The sequence below is a fragment of the Pteropus medius genome, unplaced genomic scaffold (assembly GCF_902729225.1).
Source record: "Pteropus medius unplaced genomic scaffold, Ma_sr-lr_union100, whole genome shotgun sequence".
Lineage (NCBI taxonomy): Eukaryota > Metazoa > Chordata > Mammalia > Chiroptera > Pteropodidae > Pteropus > Pteropus medius.
Window position 1 is genome coordinate 36,565,191 of NW_024349800.1, and position 22,029 is coordinate 36,587,219.

A 22,029-nucleotide genomic window follows, 5' to 3' on the forward strand; every position below is an offset into this window, starting at 1 on the left:
GGATGGTGAACTGACCCTAGAATCCCAATTGGCAGAACACTCAATTCTCCTTGTAACTTGATGACCTGGCACCCTGAGTTTATAAATTAATTGCAAGCACTCGGTTACCGCTCAGTCTCCCCAAACGGCTGGAGCCTCTCTCACGTTCTCCCCTAGCGAGTCTCACCTCGGGGCGTTTTGCCCTGTAGAGTGACATCTGGTAATGTCAGGAGACATTTTTGGTTGTCACAACAGGGGAGGAGGTGCTATTGGCATCCAGTGGGTAGAGGCCAAAGACACTGCTAAATCATACTACAATGTCCAGGGCAGCCTTCATAACAAAGCATTAATTGGCCCAAAATGCCAATTGTGCTGAGCTTGGGAACCCTATAAACTCACAGTCTTGGTCTGCAAGGCTGAGAACCTTGGTAAATTTATCAAAACAATAAATGAATACCACCCTGAAAGAAATATTGCCAACCAGCTATTAGCCTCTGCAGGGGGCATATCTCTGCTTACATATGCAAAAGGAGCCTTTCCTTTAATGTCTATAAGATATACAACCTGGGGCAAGGCCAGTCACCGGGACAGTGAACCGGTGACAGTGGGCCTCTCTGCTCTGTCCTCGACCTTCTTAGTTAATGGCCACATGAAGCCATTTCCACAGTTTGCCTCTCATTTGCTCAAAAATTAATGACAAGTTTGCGGAAGTAGCCAGGCCAGTGGGTACCAGGCTCCTCGGCTGCCTTCTTACCCTCAAGAGACCCTATTACAGGGGCAGAAGCAAAAGACTATGCATATCAGCGGCAGACTCCATCAGTGGGCTAAATATTATGATTATCATTGAAAACACAAGCTGTTAGGAAAGCCTTACAATTCTTTTCCTGAAGTCAAGACAGATTAAAGAACTCAGACAGAGGGGGCTCATGCTCCATAGAACCTGCAGATATGTGCAAAGCATGAGTTATGCTTTAGGGATAGCCCAAAAGCATAAGGAGAAAATAGGTTTTCTTATGTAAGCAAAAGGCTCCAAAATATGTATGTATCTGTGTTTACACAGGTGCCCATGTGTAGATAAATATATGGAAAAAGATAGATGATGAATAGTTAGATAGATGACTGATTAACTGATTGATAGAGATTCCAAAATGGCTGGTCTCTAAATGCTGCTCCTTAACTCACAGGTCCAGCTTTCCTTCCTATTTAATGAGACAGACACAAACAACCTGGAAGCCAGAGAAGCTGCACTCTGAGTGACAAATAAAAGGATTAAGCTCCTCCTTCTTCAGCAGTTACCTCATCCTCATCTGGGCCAAGCCTGTACTGCGAGGCAGACACAGTGGGAGCCCCATCCGTCACTCAAGGACCTTGAACAGGTTGGGGCAGCCAGACTGTCGCCATGGCATTAGCCTTGACCTTTGAAAGCCAGAGAAAGGACTCTTTCCAAGGATTCTAGTCCTGCCTGGGCCCTTGTGTAATAACTGAGGGTGAATGAATGACGAGTACAGAGAAAGAAGGGAGGGAAAGGGTTTGCAGGCTTCAAAAGGCACTTTCTTGCTTAAAAACTAAAATAGGATCTCGACAGGTGGGACTCAGTTGAGAATGTGGGGCACAGCTCTGGGAAAAGAGATCTTTGGGCCTCTACCCAGAAGGGCGAGGTTCAGGGGAGTTTTGAGGTGAGAGGCCCATGGGGCGAGGTGCAGAAAGGGAGGACCAGCAATAAAGGCAGCCCTTGTGCACTTCAGTTTTCCTTCAGCTAACACTGCCCAACCTGTTCCAAACCATTAGACCCCATCTGCCCCGAAAATAGGAGCAAGAGGAAATAATTGAGTCACCAGAGAAAGGCAGTTTGTGTGGTGAGGAGAAATGGCAAGAAGGAAGAAAAATTGAACTAGTGTCAAGAGACAGAAGTGGGGAGAAACAAGAAGACCTGGGCCACATTAGGAAAAAAAAAAGAGCGACCCCTACCCCAAGTCATTATTCACCAGGAACCAGTGAGAACACTTAGCTCAGCAGAGAAAATGAGGCACCGTGTTGTCGTGTACACACACGGCAGACCCTGGCTCAGACTCTGGTTCTACCACTGAGAAGCTGAGTGACCTCGGCCAAGGAGGTTTACTTCCCAAGATTCAGTTTCCTACTCCACAAAATGGTGCTAACAAAGCCTTCCTCCTAGGGCGGTGAGGACCAAGGTGGTTCAAATAAGGCAAGGGGTTCTCCGAATCCATCCATAAATGGTCTTCCCCTCCCCACTTACCCCTCCTTCATCCCTTCACCATGCAGAATTTATTTCTGAAAGGGATTCAACTCATTAGAATATACTAGTCTGTTTCTATGGAGACAGTAGACTGACACTAATAGAAAATTCCAGAAGAAGCCAAGTCGTTGGGAGAGATGGTAAGAGTCCCTTGCTCCTCAGAAGCTCTGTGACAATGAGGGACAATGGGGGTGAAATCAGGAGGAGAGAGATTTCCTCGGTAAGAAAGAGCCAAAATTGGTCAGAGAGAAAAACCATTATGCCTTTAACTGATTTTCCTGAGGGTCCAAAAGTCCAGTGACATGATTTAAGATTCACTAGCACCTACCTGGGATGTCAAGGGGCACTGGACACTGAGGGAGTTAGGACAGAAGAAGAGAAGCTCCTCCCACCAGGAGCTTGAGCCTGGCAGAGGTGACAAGCCCAATAATACCCTGGGGACAGTCCATAACAAAAGATGACAGAGTATAGTCCAGAGGCTTTTGATGGTGCCACACACACAGCTGCATAGAGTCAGCGCTAAAAAATATTTGTTAAGTGAATGAACATTCATTCACTTCAAAGCTTTCAGTCATTTGCCTGAGGAAAAGCTCTGTGAAGCCCAGTCTCATTTTCTGCAGGGGAACAATTCCAGCCTGTTTCAGGGAAAACAACGAAGCCTGGGGAGGAACCTGCAAATGCTGGAAACCCTGAGGCCAAGAGGTGAGCTGTCCTGTGGTTGTCCACTCAGCCCAAACTCCCAGACCACAAGGCTGCACCTGCTTAATCACATACATGACAGTTATTAATACTCTCAGGCCAGTGGCCAATGCCTTGGGTCTGCTTTGGTTCTGAGGGACAGAGAAATTAGATTCTAAGAACACCAAGAGATTCCAGGACAGCCTCGACAGGCTCAAGACCCATCCCCTGAATCAGGGAAGATCTGCTAAGTCTAACTCCTTACATGGAAAGGACATGACTTCCTTAATAGACTTAGCGGTGCTGGGCCAAGAAAATCTTTTTCTAGGCCAGGGAGAAAGGAAAGAAGACAGAAAGACAGACATTATTCTGAGTTTTTCATAAAGCTGAATGTATTTCATTTAAAGAGCCATCCTCTATTCTGAGACACGCCTGTCCTACTTTTTCTTGCCCATCTTAAGCACATCAAGTCCTTTCCAACCTCAGGGCCTTTGAACACGCAGCTTCCTCTCTCTGGACCACTTATCTCCCTTTCCATATCCGTTCCTTCTCTCCCACTGTCTTAGATTAAGTCTACAAAGAGGCCTTCCCTGAACATGTTACTGGAAGGCAAGCCTCCTCTCCTCACTCTCATCTTATCCCCCTGTTTTTCTTCTGAGCCCTTCTTACAATGTGCACTTATTGGTTGGCTTGTTTCATGTTGATCCCCCACCTACTCTAAGTCCCATTGGAGCAGAGGACATGCCTGTCTTGTCTGCCATTAAACAGCCATGACTTAGCATGGTGTTTAGAGCATACTAGCTCTCAGTAAATGCTCATTCAATCATCGAATTAAAATGTTCCATTTATGAAATAATTATAATAGTAAATTTATTTTTTAAATTCTTACTTGGTAAAATTAAAAGAGCATAACTCTAAGTTCATACCTTCCCCTTTTGGGGGGTGGGCAATTAGAGGGAGAGGAGAAATGTAAAAACTGTGAGAACCAACGCTTTATGGAATAAAAGTCATTGTATGGGGTCCCTCTGTTAAAACCACAGACCGAATTCTGAAACAGGTGCCTCCAAATGGAATGCCTATAAATACAGATCTAATTCCAGAGAGACTCACTTTTTCAGAGCTGTTTTATCTTCATTTCTCATTCACCAACAGTGGACACTAATATCACGGTTAGGGTCTTCTGTCTTCCCCTTTCCTTGCCAAGCACTTTATTATGCAGGTTTTAATTTTTCAACCCATATACATTCATGGGTTCTGATATAAATAAAAGCCCATGGATCCTTTCTTCAAATGAAGAACCATTCTTGATTGCATTAATGACCCCCCACTGTTGTCTTGATTTGGATGTTCGTATACTGAGTTTTCTTATACCAGGGTTCCCCTGTGCACTAGGCAACTCCCCATGGGCCTGGCGTGCCGATCAGTAATACACTGGGAGGACATATATCCTTGAAGCTACACAGGACATAATGCAGCTTTACAGTTCTCCATTTCCACCAGGCATTGCACAACCATGTAGGGCACAGACAGATACACATTATCAACCACCCCGCAGCTTGTGCTCTCCTGTGGCTACTCCCATCTGACAAGGTGATTGGCTATGGAGTACAAGGGCAAGACATGCAAAACAATGATGCCCTCTCTATGTCCAGGGCTCCATTTCAAACACATTCTTCTATAATCAGCCACTTCACCTTTACCACATCTTTGGGGATGAGGGTGACTGCAGATCATTTACCGGTAGAGAAACTGAGGCCTGGGAAATGAACTGGCTTACTGAAGACAGCGCTGAAAATTCAGCACAGATCAGGACTAGGAAAGTGCAAAGGTAGAAGAGCTCTGAGATCATGACATGCCCTGGAGGTGCAAGGCACTGGTGTTGTAGTTCTCATCATTAGTCATCTATTCAAAATCTTCTAGCATTTACCATGTGCCAGATGTACTTCCGGGCTCTAGGAGGTAGGTGTGTGGGGTGAGTACAAAGACAAATGATGCACGGTCCCTGCCCATCAAGGAAAGGGAAGTGTACTGGAGCAGTTGACCATCTCTTAAACAAACCTGTACCATACAATGGAATTCTAGAGATATGTGGCTGGAAGTCCAGGGGAGGATGGTCCAGATCCATCCTGTAAGAGGGAATAGGAGGAAATATTTGAGCTAGAACTTGAATGAAGGCTTTGCTGGATGAAGAAGCAAAAGGCCATTCCAGGCCAAAGAGGTATGACAGGTTATGAAGAGACTGTAAAGGTTGGTGGGATCAGCCAAGGCCAATTGGCCAAAGAGCCTCATAGGTCTTACCCAGGAGGGGAGACTTCCCTGAAGGCCACCAGCAGGACACATCTCCACTGGGAGCATTAAACAGGGTAATGGCATGATCAGATTTGGGTGTCTAGAGGACAGGTCAGGCAGTAGATGGGCTGGCGAGAGGCTGACAGGAGTTCCTGGGGGCACAGAGACCAGTGAGGAGATTTAATTGTTCAGGCAAGTGGCAGTGTGGGACTAAAGAGGGGATCTGCTCCCATCACCTAACCTTTCACCTGCAGAGTAAATAATAGTATTTGTCCTGCCTCCTCTACAGGGGCTATGATAAAGTTATCAGTAATAATGAGAAAATAATAAAAATAATAGCCAACATGTATTGAGCACTTTTATATTTTATTTAACAAAAATATAGCATTTGCTAGTTGTCAGGCATTGTTCTAGGTGCTTTACAAATACTAATCCATTTAATCCTTATAACAATCCTGTGAAATAAGGACTTTAATTATCCCCATCTTACAGGTGAGGAAATTGAGGCACAGAGAGGTTAAATAATTTACACCAGATCACAGAGAGGTAGTAACTAAAGAAGCTGCAATTTGCATCTGGCCCTGGTTCCTGTTCCTGGCTGGGCATGGTGTCCAGGGCCTCTTACTTGTTACATCCAAGCACTGTGGTAAGTGCCTTATGGCCATTGCTTATTACTTTTGTCTAATAATTCTATGAGCTAGGGACTCTTTTTATGTCTGTTTTGCAGATAAGAAAACTGAGACACAGACAGGACAGGTACTTAGCCCAAGGTTATACATCTAGTAAGCAGCAGAGTTGCAAAATGTAACCTGGTCTGCGTGACTGCGAAGTTTGTGTTCTTCACCACTCTCTCCATTCATTTTAAAATGATAAAAAATAAAGGAAGGGGACGAGAAGGAAACAGCAACCTGGAAGGAAGGCTAAACACTAAGAGTAGCAGACAAGTAAAGTAGGTGGACTGGGTTTTGCCTTGTGGGATTTTCCCACCCAATGCAAGCAGAGAGGAGAGAAGGCAAGTGCCTCCTCTATCCCAGCACCGCTAACTCAGCCTGGCAAACAAGTCAGGCCCTGTCAGCCAGGCAATAAAACACCCCCATCCCGTAGGGGTGAGGGGCTGCCGGCCTCAGCCCTGGGAACAGGGGTGGCAAACAATGATATCTCAGTCAGGCCCAGGCTTTGCTGATCGGTCCTGGCAAAAACAAGATGTCAGTTAGTAACAGCTGTAAATCCCTTTGACAGCCGCTCCCCAGGCCCCAAGCACATTCTGGGCCATGCTGGAGCCACAATGTCCAGAGCCTTCTTCTGCCACCTCTCAGAACTGAGAGTCCTGGCCTGGGGCCTGATCACGGAATCATTAATCTATAGACAGACTTCATAAGGAGGAAAACATGCAGAAAATTTTACAGAAGAAAACAGAGCTAAAAAATAAATTCACTAGGATTCAGCTGAGACCAAACCATCTAAGGCAGTGATTCTGAAGCAGGAGAGCAAGACCCCCAGTAGAATCTATTGGAGGCTCTGGGGGATGCAAATTGCGAAGGAGCGCTTAGGAGAGGCTGCGTATCACAGTGATCAAGGATCAAGGGCACAGACTTCAAAGTCAGATCCCCTGGGTTCAAATCCTAGTCTTCCCACTTGCTAGCTGGGACCCTGGGTTCAAGTCCCAGTCTTCCCGCTTACAAGCTAGGAGCCTCAGCATGTTCTATAATCTCTCCAGGCCTAAGTTTTCTTACCTGTCATATGAGGAGAATGACAGTACCTACCTCTTCAGGGTGTTATGAGGATTACATGAGTTAATATATATAGAAAGCTCTGCATACAGGGCTGTACACTGAGGCATTACTGTATATGTTTATTAAATAAGAAAAATGCTCTGGAGGAAACAGGAGACATCTCACTCTGATGGTGGAGGAGGCCATAATATCCAGGTTCATGGAGGCAGGAACTGGGAATGAGAAGTTTCCGTTTCTTTTAAAAGAGTTTAAATTGTTTAAGTTGGAAGCCTCTGATTTAGGGTCATAGGGAAAAATAGAAGTGCTATTCAACAACATGGCACAGCAACCACACTAAGGCACACTCACAGCCTTGGAATCCGGGGAGGGATGGATGGGGTAGTCCAGGAGCTCTAGAAACAACTAAGGTGTAGTCTGCACTTAAATTTTCAAACACCCAGAAATATCCGAAATCATCTAGCCCACAGTCAGCCCACTGAACAGGAAAAGAATCATGCTGAGGGCCATAGACGGGCCTTGTCCAAGGTCACATAGCTGGCTGGTGTGGGGAACGAAGCAGAAGTCAAGAGCTGCTGGAGCCGGGCCATCTTCCACCACATCGGCCTTCTGGCCTTGCTCCAGGAAGGCTAACAGCCCGGCGTCCAGGTCTCAATCTGGCTAAAGCAGTTGCCACCTTGGCCTTGCAGGGCCTCCTAGTGCGCCAGTCCCAGCCCAGGGTAATGCTGACCAGCACCTGCCACCAAACTCTGACAGTCCCTAGAGGCCTCAGGCCCAATTCCCTCTTTGGGAAGTGAGGACTCGGGGTTCCTCACTTCCTATGCTTTCACACCCAGAAGTGGCTCAGGCCTGGGCACTAGTCCAGAAAAAGCAGCCCAAGAAGTTCCACAATCTCACTTGTCTCGTCCAGACTGATTCCATGTTCCTGACTCAAACCAGCATCTCTGGCCCTGAAATCAGAGACAGAGCTAGTTCCAAGTTCCACATTAGGAAAATAGGTAAATCTCCAAATCTCAGTAGCTCAATGCAATTGAAGTCCTAGCCGTATGCAGCTATCCACACAGGAGTGGTTCTCCTCTAAGCAGAGATTTGGAGACCCCTTGTAACTCTGCCATCCTCAACCTATGGCCCCCAAGATGACAACTGGCTCCTTCACACCAGTGGAGAGGGAAGGCACTGCCTCAAGAGGGCTTCATGGGCTGGCCTAGAAGAGGCGCTTATTTCTTTCATCTGCCTTCCACTGGCCAGGATTTAGCCACATGGCCACATCTGTCCATAAGGGAAGCTGTTTGCCCAGGAAATGGAAAGAAGAGACTTTAGTGGACACATAGGCCATTTCTGCTACAACTGACCTCACAGTTGTGCTCTGAGGCACTCGATGGTCCTGATCCTGGTCCCATCTTAAGTGAGCAACTTGTTCTGCCCAGGTAGACTTAAAAGGGGCAGCCGATGGCCCTCTATATCCAAGTTGTGATATACAGGGGAAAGGGACACGGATGGACTTGGACCAGGCTGGGAACTCACTGAGAGTAAGAATTGTGCGGTGACTCCCTGCAGCATCCCCAGCATCCCTTGTACATGGCCTGTCACAGAGTAGGTCCCCAATATACTTGCTGAATAGGGAGAGGAGGTGAATGAGATATCTGCAGGGGAGCCAAGCATAAGCCATGTGGCAGGAACGCTGCGGCCTGGCTAACTGGAGCTTTGCACCTGGTATTCCAGGTCCACTTCCCAGCTTTGGAGGGCAGAGGGGTCGGGAGGAGGACCCAGAAAGGGACAGCCGAAGCCATCCTCCCTTCCATGCCTAGCTCTCACATCAGAGGCAGACTCGCAGATCACGTATGTGGAAAGGCAGAAGAAGCTGTTTCCATTTTATTTCATATTTGTCAGGAACTGTGTCCCGCAGATATGAGAAGCCACAGAAGAAACATTTCCTCCTTCCCCACTGTAGCATCTCAAAAGCAGGGGTCCAGGGAAAATGTTGGAAGGGAACAAACACTCCTGACTTCAGGGGACAGAAAGCTGCTCCCCCAAAAGAGGCCAGCACAGGGGAAAGAGCAAAAAGCAAAGACAGCTATTAGTTTGCTCTGTGACCTTGAGCAAGTGACAAATTCTTTGTGTCTCCATTTTTTCCCCATCTGTCAAATGGAGATAATAAAGGCTGTTCTGAAGTTAGAATGAGATAATCAACATTTAAATGGCTCTGGAAAGTATAACGCTTTGTACAGGAATATAAGGTGTTATTATCCACTCACCCTTCCTGCATCTCTAGCAAATTCAGATGTTTGATAACAATTACAGTCTTGGCTAGGGCTCCATCCTGACAAGTAGAAGCAATGCAGCAGCCTCCGCATTTAAGAGATGGGCACTCTCGGCACAGGCCTATGCCAGATACAGGTCTGGTATGTTCTAGGACACACACTCTAATCAAGGATATGTGATGTGTGTGTGAAATAATGAACTGTGGTCCATGAGGGACCTCCACTACGTTCATGGGAAGCCAGCTCTCACAGGCTCAGATGCAGACTGAGGGATACATAGTCCAAAAATCACAGAATTCTACAGTTGGCCCAGACCCCAGTCCCTGAGGGAAAATGAGCTAGTTCCAAGTAAAAGTAAAAAACCGATTCTATTTCCCATTGACCTGTGAAAGGCAAAACAGGTTGAGGTCTATCATCACTTATTCAGTTTGGGATCATCAGCAAATCATTTAACTACCCTGTACCCCAGTTTCGTCCTCACAGGAGTACAAAATGCACTTTGGTAACTAAAGACACAGTTCAAATGAAAGGTATTTCTTGCTATTGATGATCAAATTTCCAACCTATGAATCACCTGCAGAGTTCTCAGATTCTCTCGCACATGGATGACAGGGGTTCCCATTTTCTTTCTGCTAGAATTTAATTCACCGGGGGTGGGGCCAACCTGTCTTGCAGCCAACACGAAATTCTACCTCAGGATGAATAGGAGAGAAGACATCACTGAGATGAGACCGCAGAGAATGGGACACAACCTAATTCAAAGCCGAAACAAGAGCAAAGATCATTCTGGATTCCAGTCTGACTCTTGCAAAGACTGAGTCCCAGTTTCCGGATACCTGTCTTTCCAGACTGGTGACAGATCCTGCTTCAAGTCCCACTGACCTAGCAGAACCATAGGCTAAGGCCTGAACGAGGGCATGCAAGACTTAGGAAAAAGAAGGGAAAGATGAGAATGAAGAAAAACAAGGCATGTTCAGAGCCTCATTTTCTCATTACCATTACTGGGCATGTACTTCATCTATTCAAAGGGGAAAAAAGTTTTCTATCGAGAGTCTAGGGCAATTCTGTGTAATATTTCATTCTTCAGTCTCCTTCTCTTGCCAACTATGACAGCAGCTGTTAAGTACTATCCCTCCCACCAGCCCCATGGCATTTCTATGCCAGCATCAACTCAGAGCCCTTCTCCCTAGGGCTCCCACTCTTTCTCATGCTGCCGCATCCCCCAAGCTTTCACCTGGACATGCTTCTGTTCAGGTGAAATCCCTGGCAGAAATGGTTTCTGGCCTTCAAACAATGGAAAATTCAAAGAGGGCCAGAGAGCCCTTTTTCTGTTAGAATGACCTATGCGACAGTGAACAGAAAATGGAAAGCCAGACACAAGCTCCAAAGCACACATCTAACTTGATGCATCTGATGATTATAAAAGCTCAGCACCCCGGCTCAGAACTATCTTCAAAAAGCCCACGGTTTCCACCAGCCACTGCACTGGACAAACTCATTATCCTCAGCTCCGAAGCAAGACAGGAGGCTTAATCAGGTCAGCAGCATTTGATCCGAAAATAAGTATCTTCTTTTGACATTCGTGGATTATAGGAATTATATGTGATAAAGCTACCTATGTCACTATCATGTCAAAGGATATTCAGCTGAGAGAAATAATTAGTCAAATGCTATCAAACTCACAAAATGAAAGCAAGTCCACCCATCACACAAGAAGCCAAAGTCTTGAGGTTGGTCTGACAATGGAAAAAAACAAAAATTGCTAAGATTTTTCCTGCCTCTCTTCTTCTATTGAGCCTGTAACCTATACTCAGAGATGGCAGGGGATGGTATGGTGGGTTACACGCAGCCTCCTGTGATAGGTACATATGCCCCAATTTGTCGTCACTCCTATGTTTTTTGACAAGCCATTGTTTCCAGCTAAAATTTTCCACTCCTGGCCTCAACCCAAAGGTGAGTTTATTTTGGAAAGTCTGAGCCAAATTTTTCTGCAACTAGAGTTTTAAGCAGGTGAAATAAAGGTTGCTGCTTCTTCCCACATAAAATTATGTCTCAAGAGTGAGACAATAGTTCAGGTCCCTAGAGTTACACAGAGCCAAGTTCCATGGATCCAGGGACAAAGTCTACATTAAATGTGGTGTGAAAAGATGTGCCTCTGAAAAAGATATTGAGCAAGGAACTGAAATTTAATTTCGATATATCTAAATAGTGATGACAGTTAGGCATTTGTAAGCTTTATACTTCGCAAAATACTTCACTCCATTATCTCATCTGTGCCGCACAGCTGCCCTGGGGATAAAAGGAGACCCTGAAGGCACCCATCCAACACATGGTAAAATGGGAACAAAAGAGGGGTCAAGAATGACTGAAGGTCACACTATACATTAGTACGTAAGGTCAAGACCACTCTCTTGACCCTTGATCTTCCTAAGCCAAATTTTATAGCCCCATAATGGTAAGTACATAAGTTACAACAGAATTTTATTTATTTATTTGTTTGTTTATTTATTTATTTATTATTTATGCCTACAGCACCTGGTCTTCCTAGGTGGTCTCCCATCCAAGTACTAACCAGGCCTGACCCTGCTTAGCTTCCAAGAAGCCGACATCGGGCTTGTTCAAGGTCGCATGGCTGTAGACCATGGACTGGGTTGTGAACCCAGGACCTTCTGCATGTAAAGCAGACGTGCTAACCACTACACTATGGAACCACGTCCTACAACAGAATTTTAAAGTATAGCACTGAACTACATTATCAGTTCTTAAAACTTCGTTATCTTGTTATCTTATTTGTTATCTTGACAACTTGGAGGAGGAAGAGACTGACATTTACTGAGTATCCGCACATTCCAGACACCATACCAGGCATTTAATTCTCACAAAATTGCTACAGACTGGAATTGTGATGCTCATTTTTTCAGAGAAGGTACATGAGAAACCTAAATAGTGACAGGCGGGGTTAGTACTGAGAAGCAAGTAGGTCTGCTGGTAAAGGCCATGTCACCACCATACCACAGTGCCAGGTTCAGGAAAACCCAAAGACCCCAAGTCATATTTTGCACAGAAGAGTCACTTTAGGATTTGCTAACAAAAAGCAAAACTAAAGGCTTAACCCTACTTTCCTGTCACTCTTCAACCACCCAGTCTCTGAAGAGAGAGGGACATAGTCCAAAGGTATGGAATATTCGAAAGACAGAAAGAATGAAAAGGAACAATCTACAAACCAGAAAAGCAACCCCTACATAGCAAGCAAACCAGTAGTGTCCTTCAGATATACTACACTGAAGAGGCATATACAGGTTTTTTTTCCTATGTTTAATCCTAAAAACACTGAATGGAATTAAATGGAGGTAAAATGCTAATAATCTCAAATACTACATGCTACTCCCTGCCATGACTTCCTCGGCCTTTTTCTGTGCAGATAAGTATCATCCATGTGTCTCTGGGCCGGCACCAAGTAAATGCTCAATAAATGGTCGATAGATAGATAAATGGATGAACGGATGGACGGAATAATGATGTTGTCAGTAATAATGCCTCCAAATTTAGGTGGAATTTAAATCTGCACTGTTCCAATTATTTGATATTTGGAGACATATTTGTCATGTTAATATCTGTACTCCAAAACAAGTTAGCCCAGCTTTATCTTCTGTGAGCATATGGATGAGAGAATATAAATGTTTTGTTGCAATTGAACAGGCTGCATAGTTGAAGATAGTTTTCCAAAGAATGTGACAGAAGCCAATTATTGTCTTTTTTAAAACAAAACAAAATAAATATTCTAGGAAAGACTCTTTACAGGAACAAGTAGAGCTTTCTATTTAGAACAACAAAAGCAAATCCGAAGAAGGATCAGTTCCATAAATGGATGGCCCCCATCTGTCCTTCCAACAGGAGGAGCCCCGGAGATTCCAGATGAAGCTCAACCCTCCAGGAGCTTCCAATCAAGTTGTTTACTGGCTACAGAATAAAATTTAGGAGGAAAGGAAATGGCATTGGGCCTCTAACTTGGGAGGAGAATACAAAACAAGTCACCAGGGTTGCAAAAAATAATTACACGGAAGCTGAGGCCCCGCACATTCCACCTTTACTAAAGACAGCTAAATTGTAAGATTTTTGGTTAAGAATGGACTTCCTGAAGAAAAAAAAGAAAGAAAGAAAGAAATTCCTTCCATTTCCAGTAGAGTTTTATGTCTCGCTACTCTCTCAGTGTAAGCTTCTCAAATGCTCCTTCTGGGGTACCGTTTGAGAGACAATGAAGAAAGAGAATTGGACAAAGAGAGACAGTCCTTGCCCTGCTTTCAATAAGACAAGCTCTTCTTAGATATACTATATGTTCTGGGGTTCCCCTAGAGTTTTATTTTGATAAAGAAAAGGGTAGGGGAATCCCTACTGCTAAAAAAAATTTGGATACCACTGTTGCAGACCATTAGCTAAATCTCATTCAGTAGTCATTCAACAAATATTTATGAGACCAAGTACAGAACTAGATGCTTTAAATAGCCCAAATTTGGAAACAACCTAACATCCATGGACAGATGAATGGATTTTAAAAACGTAGTGCATATGTACAATGGAATATTATTCGGCCATAATAAAGAAGGAAATCCTGCCATTTGTGACAACACAGATGAACGAGGAAGACATGAGTGAAATAAGTCAGACACAGAAAGACAAATACTGCATGATTTCACTCATATGATTTTCACTCATATGTAGAATCCAAAAAAGTCAGACTCACAGAACCAGAGTAGAACATTGTTTTCTGGGTTTGGAGAAGTAAGGACATGTGGTCAAAGGGTACAAACTTTCAGTTATAAGATGAATAAGTTCTGGGGATCTAAGGTACAGCACGGCAACTGTAGTCAATAATATCATATTGTATACTTGATATTTTCTAAGAGAGTAGATCTTAATTGTTCTCACCATTTTAAAAAAAAGGTACATAGATAAGGTTATGGATATGTTAATTAACTTGATTGTGGTAATTATTTTATAATCTATATGCGTATTAAATTATCATATTGTACAATCTGAATACATACTATTTTTGTCGATCATGTCTCAATAAAGCTAGAATAAAATAAAGTAGAAAGAAAAGACCTACATCCCAGAAATCAGCCTTCAGCAGGCATAAAGCCCACAGCTCAGAATAAACACATCGAACAACCAACTAGGCAACTTACAGATGGTATCTCACTTGACTATCACTACAAGAACTGCTTATAATAGTACGAATTATCTCTATCTTACAGATGAGGTAACTGACACTGAGAAAAGGGAAATCACTTGTCCAAGAGCTAGGACTAGAACTCCAGGCCACCTGACACCAAAGCCTCCTTACCAGCTACTAAACCAGCTTGATCTCTGCATCCACCTTCAGGGGGTAACTCCCCATTTCAAGTTTACTCATCTCTGTAGTTGCTTGGTGATGGTGATTCCTAATTTTTAGAAACCAAGGGAGGAGGGAAGGAAATAATTTAGACTCATAGATGTCTCTAAGAATCCAGATGTTTTCTAAAACACCAATGTAAAAGATGAGCCTTTACCAGCCTGGAATTCAAGTGGAAATGAGAAGCAGCCTGGACCAATAAGGCTAATTAATTCTTCCTTCATCTGGGGCCATGGCAGGTTAACCTACTAGGTGGGCAAAACTTGCTTTCTTCACTGAATTATCCTTTCTGAAATGCCTTCTTCCTTATATCAGGCCTTTATTACCCTGTACTCTCTCCTTTTCAGGTCAAAACTGCTCCCCCAAAAGGATCTGGGCATCAGTCATTGACCTGTTAGTGTGTCTGTGGGTCACCGTGACCCACCTTCCAAGGCACCTGAATTTTAAAGCTCTGTCCTCTGATAAAGGGCTAGAGACCTCACCACAGGTGAACTGATGGGGCATTTTTTTTTTAACATACGGAAGTAAAGAGTGGATACCAATGTGATACACATATAAGGAAGCCCAATTTAACTTTTGCGTACTTCCAGTTTTTCCAAAAACAAAAACAACAAAACACACAAACACACACAACCCATAAAACAAAATGGAACCTGCCACTGTTTTCGACCCAGTAAGATAACAATAGTTCATTGAGCACCTATTATGTTCCAGGCCATGTTCTGGGTGTAAATGAACTACCTTCAATTTTCAACACAACCTTTCACTTTCCCCACTTCTTCACTGTATTAGTTTCCTAGGGCTGCATTAACAAAGAACCACAAACTGGGTGGCTTAAAACAACAGAAATGTATTGTCCTGCAGTTCGAGAGGCTAGAAGTCTGAGACCAGCTGTTGGCGGGGCCATGCTTCCTCCAAAGCCTCTAAGACGGGATCTTTCCTGGCCTCTTCCAGCTTCTGGCAACCCCAGACCTTCCTTGTCTTGTGGTAGCATAACTCCCATGCCTGCCTCCGTCTTCATATGGCCATCATCTTCCTATGACTGTCTTTATGTCCAAATACCCGCTTTTTATAAGTACACCAGTCATGTGGGATCAGAGCCCACCCTAATGGCCTCATCATAAATTAATCACATCTGCAAAAACCCTACTTCCACCTCATATTCTGAGGAACTGGGGGTTAGGACTTCGATATATCTTTTTGGGGAGACACAATTCAACTCATAACACCCACCTATGAGAGAGAATGATGACCTTAAGGTCCTACAATGTCCCAATCCAAGAAAGGTTCAGTTTCATTTCCTAGATTATCCTCAAACAGAAGCACAGACTTGAATATCTTGACTAAATCCATCACATCAAAAAACAACAGTACTATCCTTCTTGCAACTGTTCCCTCTGCTTCAGATCTCCTCTCCCTCCTCCACCCAACCACTCTTTCTCCTCCTTTACATCTCAGCTCCATCGTCCTGACCCCAAGGAGCTCTCTGACCTCCCAGACCAGGTCAAAACCCCCGACCACAGGATCTCAACACACCATCTTTCTCTCCCTCAGTGCTCTCATCACCTTTGCGATTTTCCATTTGTTCTGGGATTATCTGACAGATACCTCTCTATGCCATCAGACTGGGAGCCCCTAGAGGGCAAGGACCTCTCTGCTTTGCTCACAGCTGGATTCTCACCTGAGAGTAGCCCCTGGCTCTCAGTACGGTCTCAGAGGTTAGTCCTCTGCTACTTAGAAGGAAAACTCAGGTAGCCCTTTCATCCTCAGCCTCAAGAAGCCTGATTAGTTAAGTGCAGTTATCAACCTTGTGACCCACGTCTTCCACAGGCTGGGCCCAGCTACTTCACTCCCAACACAGCTCAGCCTATGCCTGACAATCACTGAGAACCAGAGAATCACCCAGCACTACCCCCTCAACTCCTCAGCCCCACTCCACACTGCATCCAGCCCTCGTCAGTGTCTGAAACCAGTGTCTTCACTCCCTACAGACATAAGAGCAGGCGACATTCTAACTAGCACTTTCCCAGGTCCCAAGAAGGGTTTCTACTTCACACCTTCCTCATGAGTGGGCAGCAACAACACTGTCTTCTCAAAGCCACTACCTGCTGAGGAGTTGATTTCTTACCTTTAACATTCTACCCAACTCTGTATACTACACATACCCAGTGTGCTTCTGAAGTCCTCTAAGACCATAAAAAACATAGCAAGCTTCCTTGGGATCAGATTTATACAGTCACCGCAGCTACAGTAAGCTTGTCCTGTGTATAGGTAAGGACAGCAGAGCCACTTCTACAGTGACCCAGCATAGGGACTGGCCTCTCATCCCCTACCAGCAGCCCTTCAACCAAGGGTCTCTGTGTAGTACCAGTGAGGAAGGAATCGGACCATTTCTTTACTCTTTCACTTTGTAATACATTAGAACTCATTCGTGCCTTCACTCAGCCAACCTTTACTGAGTTCTTACACTCAGTGGAACAATTTGAGACATGAGTTGACAGGAAAAAAAAAGAAGCTCATCTTGTTCCTATATCCTAGCATCTAAACTCGAGAGAGACATAGACAAGGAATGAGAGGGCAGTAGGGTCAATGCCCCAACAGAGATGAGTATAACGGGCTACTAGGGCATGACATCTCTGGGAGGAGGATGAGGGGAGATGTGAGGCAGAGTTTGCAAGAGGAGGGAAAGAAAAATATATTGTGGGAACACAAACCACACCACTTGCCCGCGGTGTAGGGTGTCCAACAAATAGAAATAGATAAAGCTAAAAAGATAAAACCAGGGGCCTGTTTGTAAAGGGCCTTGTAATTAGTTGACAAGGTATAATTTGTTACCACTCCCTTGAAAAGACATAAATTTTAACCTAACACTACAGTGAATTTTTAAATTCATGAATGTTGATTCCCTCAAAAGGGGAGTAAGCACACATACACCTCTACGTAATGCCTGTTCCATTCACCTCTACATATACAACCAGACCCTAAGAAAACCAGACAGCTCTCATCCACATGGCTGCCCTCGGTCACCTTCAGGGTTTTCTCAGATTGGCTATTTTTCCAGATGAGTTCCTAGGATACAAGCAGTTGGCATCACACCCACATACGAAAACCTAGATTTGAAAAACTGAATTTCATCCTCGTGGTTTCCTGCTTACACTGCAGACCTCCCTCCCCTTCTTGTCCTCTCTTTCCTCTTCCTTTTTCTCTTCTTTTATATTTTTTTCCTATGCTCCCTGCTGTTTGCAACAGCTGCTGAAATGCAAATATCTGGGAAGTCCATTAACTTACTGTTTACTTGAGCTCTACCTGATTAGCAGAGGTGCTGGGCAAAATCCGAGCCTCTCAGCCGCCCCCACCCCCACCCCAAGAAGCCGCAGCCCTAGGTCAACGTGGGGTGGGGGTGGAGAGTGGCATTTCCTCCAAATGGCCCCTTTCTTTCACTCACACCCCCAACTGCAGAGTTATGTTTTATATCAAGTCAGGTTACATTAACTTCACTAAAATAAGATTCTAAATACAATTTGGAATTCTGGTAAAAAAAAGTTTCCAAATTCACCTACCAGTAATCTGGGTACTTTAACATAAATCTATAAAGGAAATAATCAATTACAAAATCCTATTTTAAGCACTTGTCCAGAAGCTTGCCTACAAAATGAGTGTGGGCTGCCCATCACATAGCCAAACATTACATTTGCATGCGGCACCCAACAGAGCATTTGTGGAAAATAATCCAGCATTGGACCGATGTCCACTCTAACTGTAGCTGCCTGGAAACTGAAAAATAAGTCTACAGGGAGATGACACATGATCGGTAGCTCATTGGAAACATCTCTTTCTACTGTCAAAAGGCTGTTTGTTCTCCAGTCACTCTAGCTGACAATAAAGTGTTCAAGAGTTTTAATGTTCTCGATTACTTTCAGTGTAAAAAAAAAACAAATACATATACAATTAAAGAACCTAAGGACGAATACCACCTGCCTGTAGGAATATCTAGGTACTGATTCATCAAAAAGTAGCGCATCGGGAATTGTGGTGGTCAGCTGAGCTGGTCTGATCGTTCAGTCCAGAAATAGGATCCTCGAAGGAAGGATGGGGCTCTGAAACAGGAAAAAACTTCCAGTCAGCTCTTGGGAATGGAGGCAGGTGAGAGTCAAGGGCCTCCAGGTGAAGACGGCACTTGCACGGAAGCCATCTGAGGTGGGAGGTAGTCATGGCTAGGTGCAAAATGGGGCTGGAGATGCCACCTACATGGTGCCTACCAGTCCGCGCTGAGTAAAAAGAAGAAGTCTGCTCCCAGTTTGCTCTCCAAATTCTTCACTTTTGTTGGGAAAGGAGAGGGTTCAAGTTTCTAATTCTTCATTGGTTTGGTTGTTGACAGTAATTGTCCTTATCTATCCTGGCTAAAATGAAGAAGAAAATGGATTCTTACCCAAATTTTGGCCAAGACCAATAGAGGATCAGAGCACCATTAGCAGGCAGAAAGGGCAATGGCATCAGCCAGACCGCAGTTCTTCAGAGCTCAAAAACACCTCTCGGAACCACAGCAAAGCAAAACGTGGGTGGCCAGAGGGCAGGGTAAGGCCAGCGGGGAGGCATCCCTTGCCCCACCACCCAGGCCCTCCCCAGCAGACCATTGGCTTCAAAAGGCGAAACAAATCACTTGTCAGCTACATCAGAGCACATTATTTTGTATGGAGGCATCCTCCTGGGTATTAAAGCAAAATCCACCATTAATCTCAGGGGCTAACTCTCCATATCACCACAGGCATGAATGAGACAGTCATCAGAAAAGGATCTGCCTTCGGCAACATATCAAACATGGACCTTTTTGGCAGGTACAGAAGCCAAGGGGGAAAGGAGGTCCAAAACAAAAAGGAAGTGGGGTTCAGGTTCCCAGAAAGAGAACAGAAGATCTGTGGCAGGGCTGGCAGAGCAGAAGGGTTTGGGGGTGTTGTGGTCACATGATCAGACACGTGACCAAATGGTGAGTGTCCTGAACAGTCACTTCCTTGTCCTCATCTACACGGATTAGAGGTTCTTCGAGCTCTGTGATGAGTCTAGAAAATGATGCCAAGTGGCCCCTTCATCTGCCATGTGGCCCTGTGGATTCTCTCCCGAGGGCTATGGAATGTGGGGCGCAGGGTGGCGGTGGGGGGGGCGGACAACGGCAAACCCAAGATGTGAAATGGAGAAATCGGGGAAGCCAACAGGAGAGTAAAGACACACAAAGTATCTCAATCTAAACATGAAATTTGAGGACAGAGAGAGAATGGGTACATTCACTGCCTCCTGCCAAAATTCCCTCAGGTATCTGCAGAAACAAAGTATCCCTTTTGTGGCCCCAGCAAATCAATCGCGAGGCATTTCGGCTGCCATTTAACAGGGCCCCGGAAAGCCTTTTTCATAATTTAAAAAAGTAATTATTTTAACCACTGATGTGTATAATAAACTCTTGTCAGGCTAACATTAAAATCTGTTTCTTTTCTCTGCTCCCCGCAAGCCCTTGCATCCCGCAAGCATGGCACATGTTCTATTTTGTTATTTTAAGATTTCTTCAAGGAGCTCCATGATGGGCAGTTACCTTGTTAAGTGGCGGTACGTTTATCGAACACATATGCCACTTCCCTGAAGGAAAGAAGAGAAAGATCAGAATGCAGTCAGCCTCTCAACCTCCAGACTGGGTTCTCTTCTGTGGGTGGTTTCATTAAAATCATTGTGGAAATTGGAAAAATTCAAAGAGGAATATCATCGAGATCCTTAGGGGCTAAGGGCAACAAACCAATGTCCAAGGAAAAAGAAGAGAAAAACTGAAAAACAGGTTTTTCTCCCTCAAGCTGTACAATAACCTGCGTTCTGCACAGTTTGGAGAAATGAACCTAAGCTCCTGGGGAAGTTTCCTGACAGAGCGAGGAAAAACAGGAAGGAAGGACAGCCTTCTGGTGAGTTCCACAAGGGCAGGGAACGCGGCCAACGCATCTTGCATGAGGCCATTAGCGCTTCACAGCCAAACTGAAATACAAAGGAGAGGCATTCTTTTTCCAAAACAGCAGCTTCCTCATGTGACCCCTTTTCTATAATTTCCAGGAGCTCCCGGTCACTCTCAGGAAGAAGTCCACACTCTTCAGCCTTGTAGTCAAAGCCCTCCACAATCCAGGTTCATCCTATCTGATCACAATTCACTCCTAAGTACAATCCCCTTTAGTCTGGCGAGTCTCCTCATCGTGTCATAAGCATGCCACACCATTTTCAGCATGTTGGGCATTGATCCTAGATGCTATTGAATTTTTTTTTCCTATCTGTGCGAACCACCCATTTTTCAACGTCCCGCTCTTGTCTTCCATGAAGCTGTTCTCAACCACTCCAGCCAATGCTGACCTTGCCTCTCCTTTCTGAACCACAGAACTAACACCTATGAATTTCTCAGCTAACCCTTGTCTCCCCCACCTGTGTAGCACAGGCTCCAAGTCCCACGTAAGAACCATGAAGGCAGGAAACGCAACACTCTTGTATCTGTTAGCACTTAGCAAGGAACTAGACAGACACATCTTTGGTACCCAATAAGCAAAGCAAGGGGTTGAGGTCACACACTCCAGACTTCCAGATCTCACCTCACTCTTGTCTCACCTCCTAGATTCAGATGCAGATCTAGAAATTCAGATCTAGAGAGAGGTAGGGATGAGGGGAAAAGCATAGTTGTTCCCCTGGATGGTGACGGAAGGAAAATTGCTGTTTTTTCTAGGTTCAGGCTCCTATAACACTTCTGTTTTTCCAGATGAGACTTTTTGCTTGGCTTTACTTCTTGGGCTAAAGAAAGCCCATCTGGGATGTTAGAGCCATCCCTTCGTTTTGGAAACAGCCATAACATAATAAAGCCAGACAAACTATGGGGAAGTTATCAAGGTAGGGTATGAGCCTTCAGGCCCCATGTCAGTAGGATACAGCAGAGGTCAATAATCATAAAACCCTCTGTCCACACAGGTCAGCTTCAGGGAGGGCTGTGGAGTCCACTGCAAGAGCGACCTTCGTGAATTAAAAATCTCCATGTGATTCAGACTTCATTCACACAATGACTCTTTTATATTGTTCTCAAGATTCCTTTAAGAGTCTCAGTTAAGCTTCTCCTTCTCTCCCTGCTACCAATCCCACAGCCTGCCATCTTTTCTAGAAATGGGTTCATCAAAAAATCATCCTCTCTTTTCTGTGTTCCTAAATAAAAATTCCTTCTCTTTACTCTGTTTTCTCAGGTTACCATTCCTTCTCCCTTCTCCCTGCTGAACTCTTCAAGAGTAAGAGCCCATCCTCGCTGTCTTACCTCCACGTCACCCCCTTATCTCCTTAACCTCTTGAAATTTGGATTCTGCCCCCATCACTTCCCCAAGAGTTTTCTCACAATCAGCCTTTCAGACAAACATCAGCTGTCAGATCTAACAGTCTCCTTAATTT

The 22,029-nt window shown here is 44.7% G+C and overlaps 1 protein-coding gene and 1 pseudogene across 2 annotated transcripts in view; both read right to left on the minus strand.

Annotated features, from left to right (window-relative positions):
• The window catches only part of PRKCE (protein kinase C epsilon), a 451,351-nt gene that overhangs the window by 392,903 nt on the left and 36,419 nt on the right, over positions 1-22,029 (minus strand). The gene's annotated exons all lie outside the window — the stretch shown is intronic.
• Positions 11,718-11,834, minus strand: LOC120622581 (uncharacterized; annotated as a pseudogene).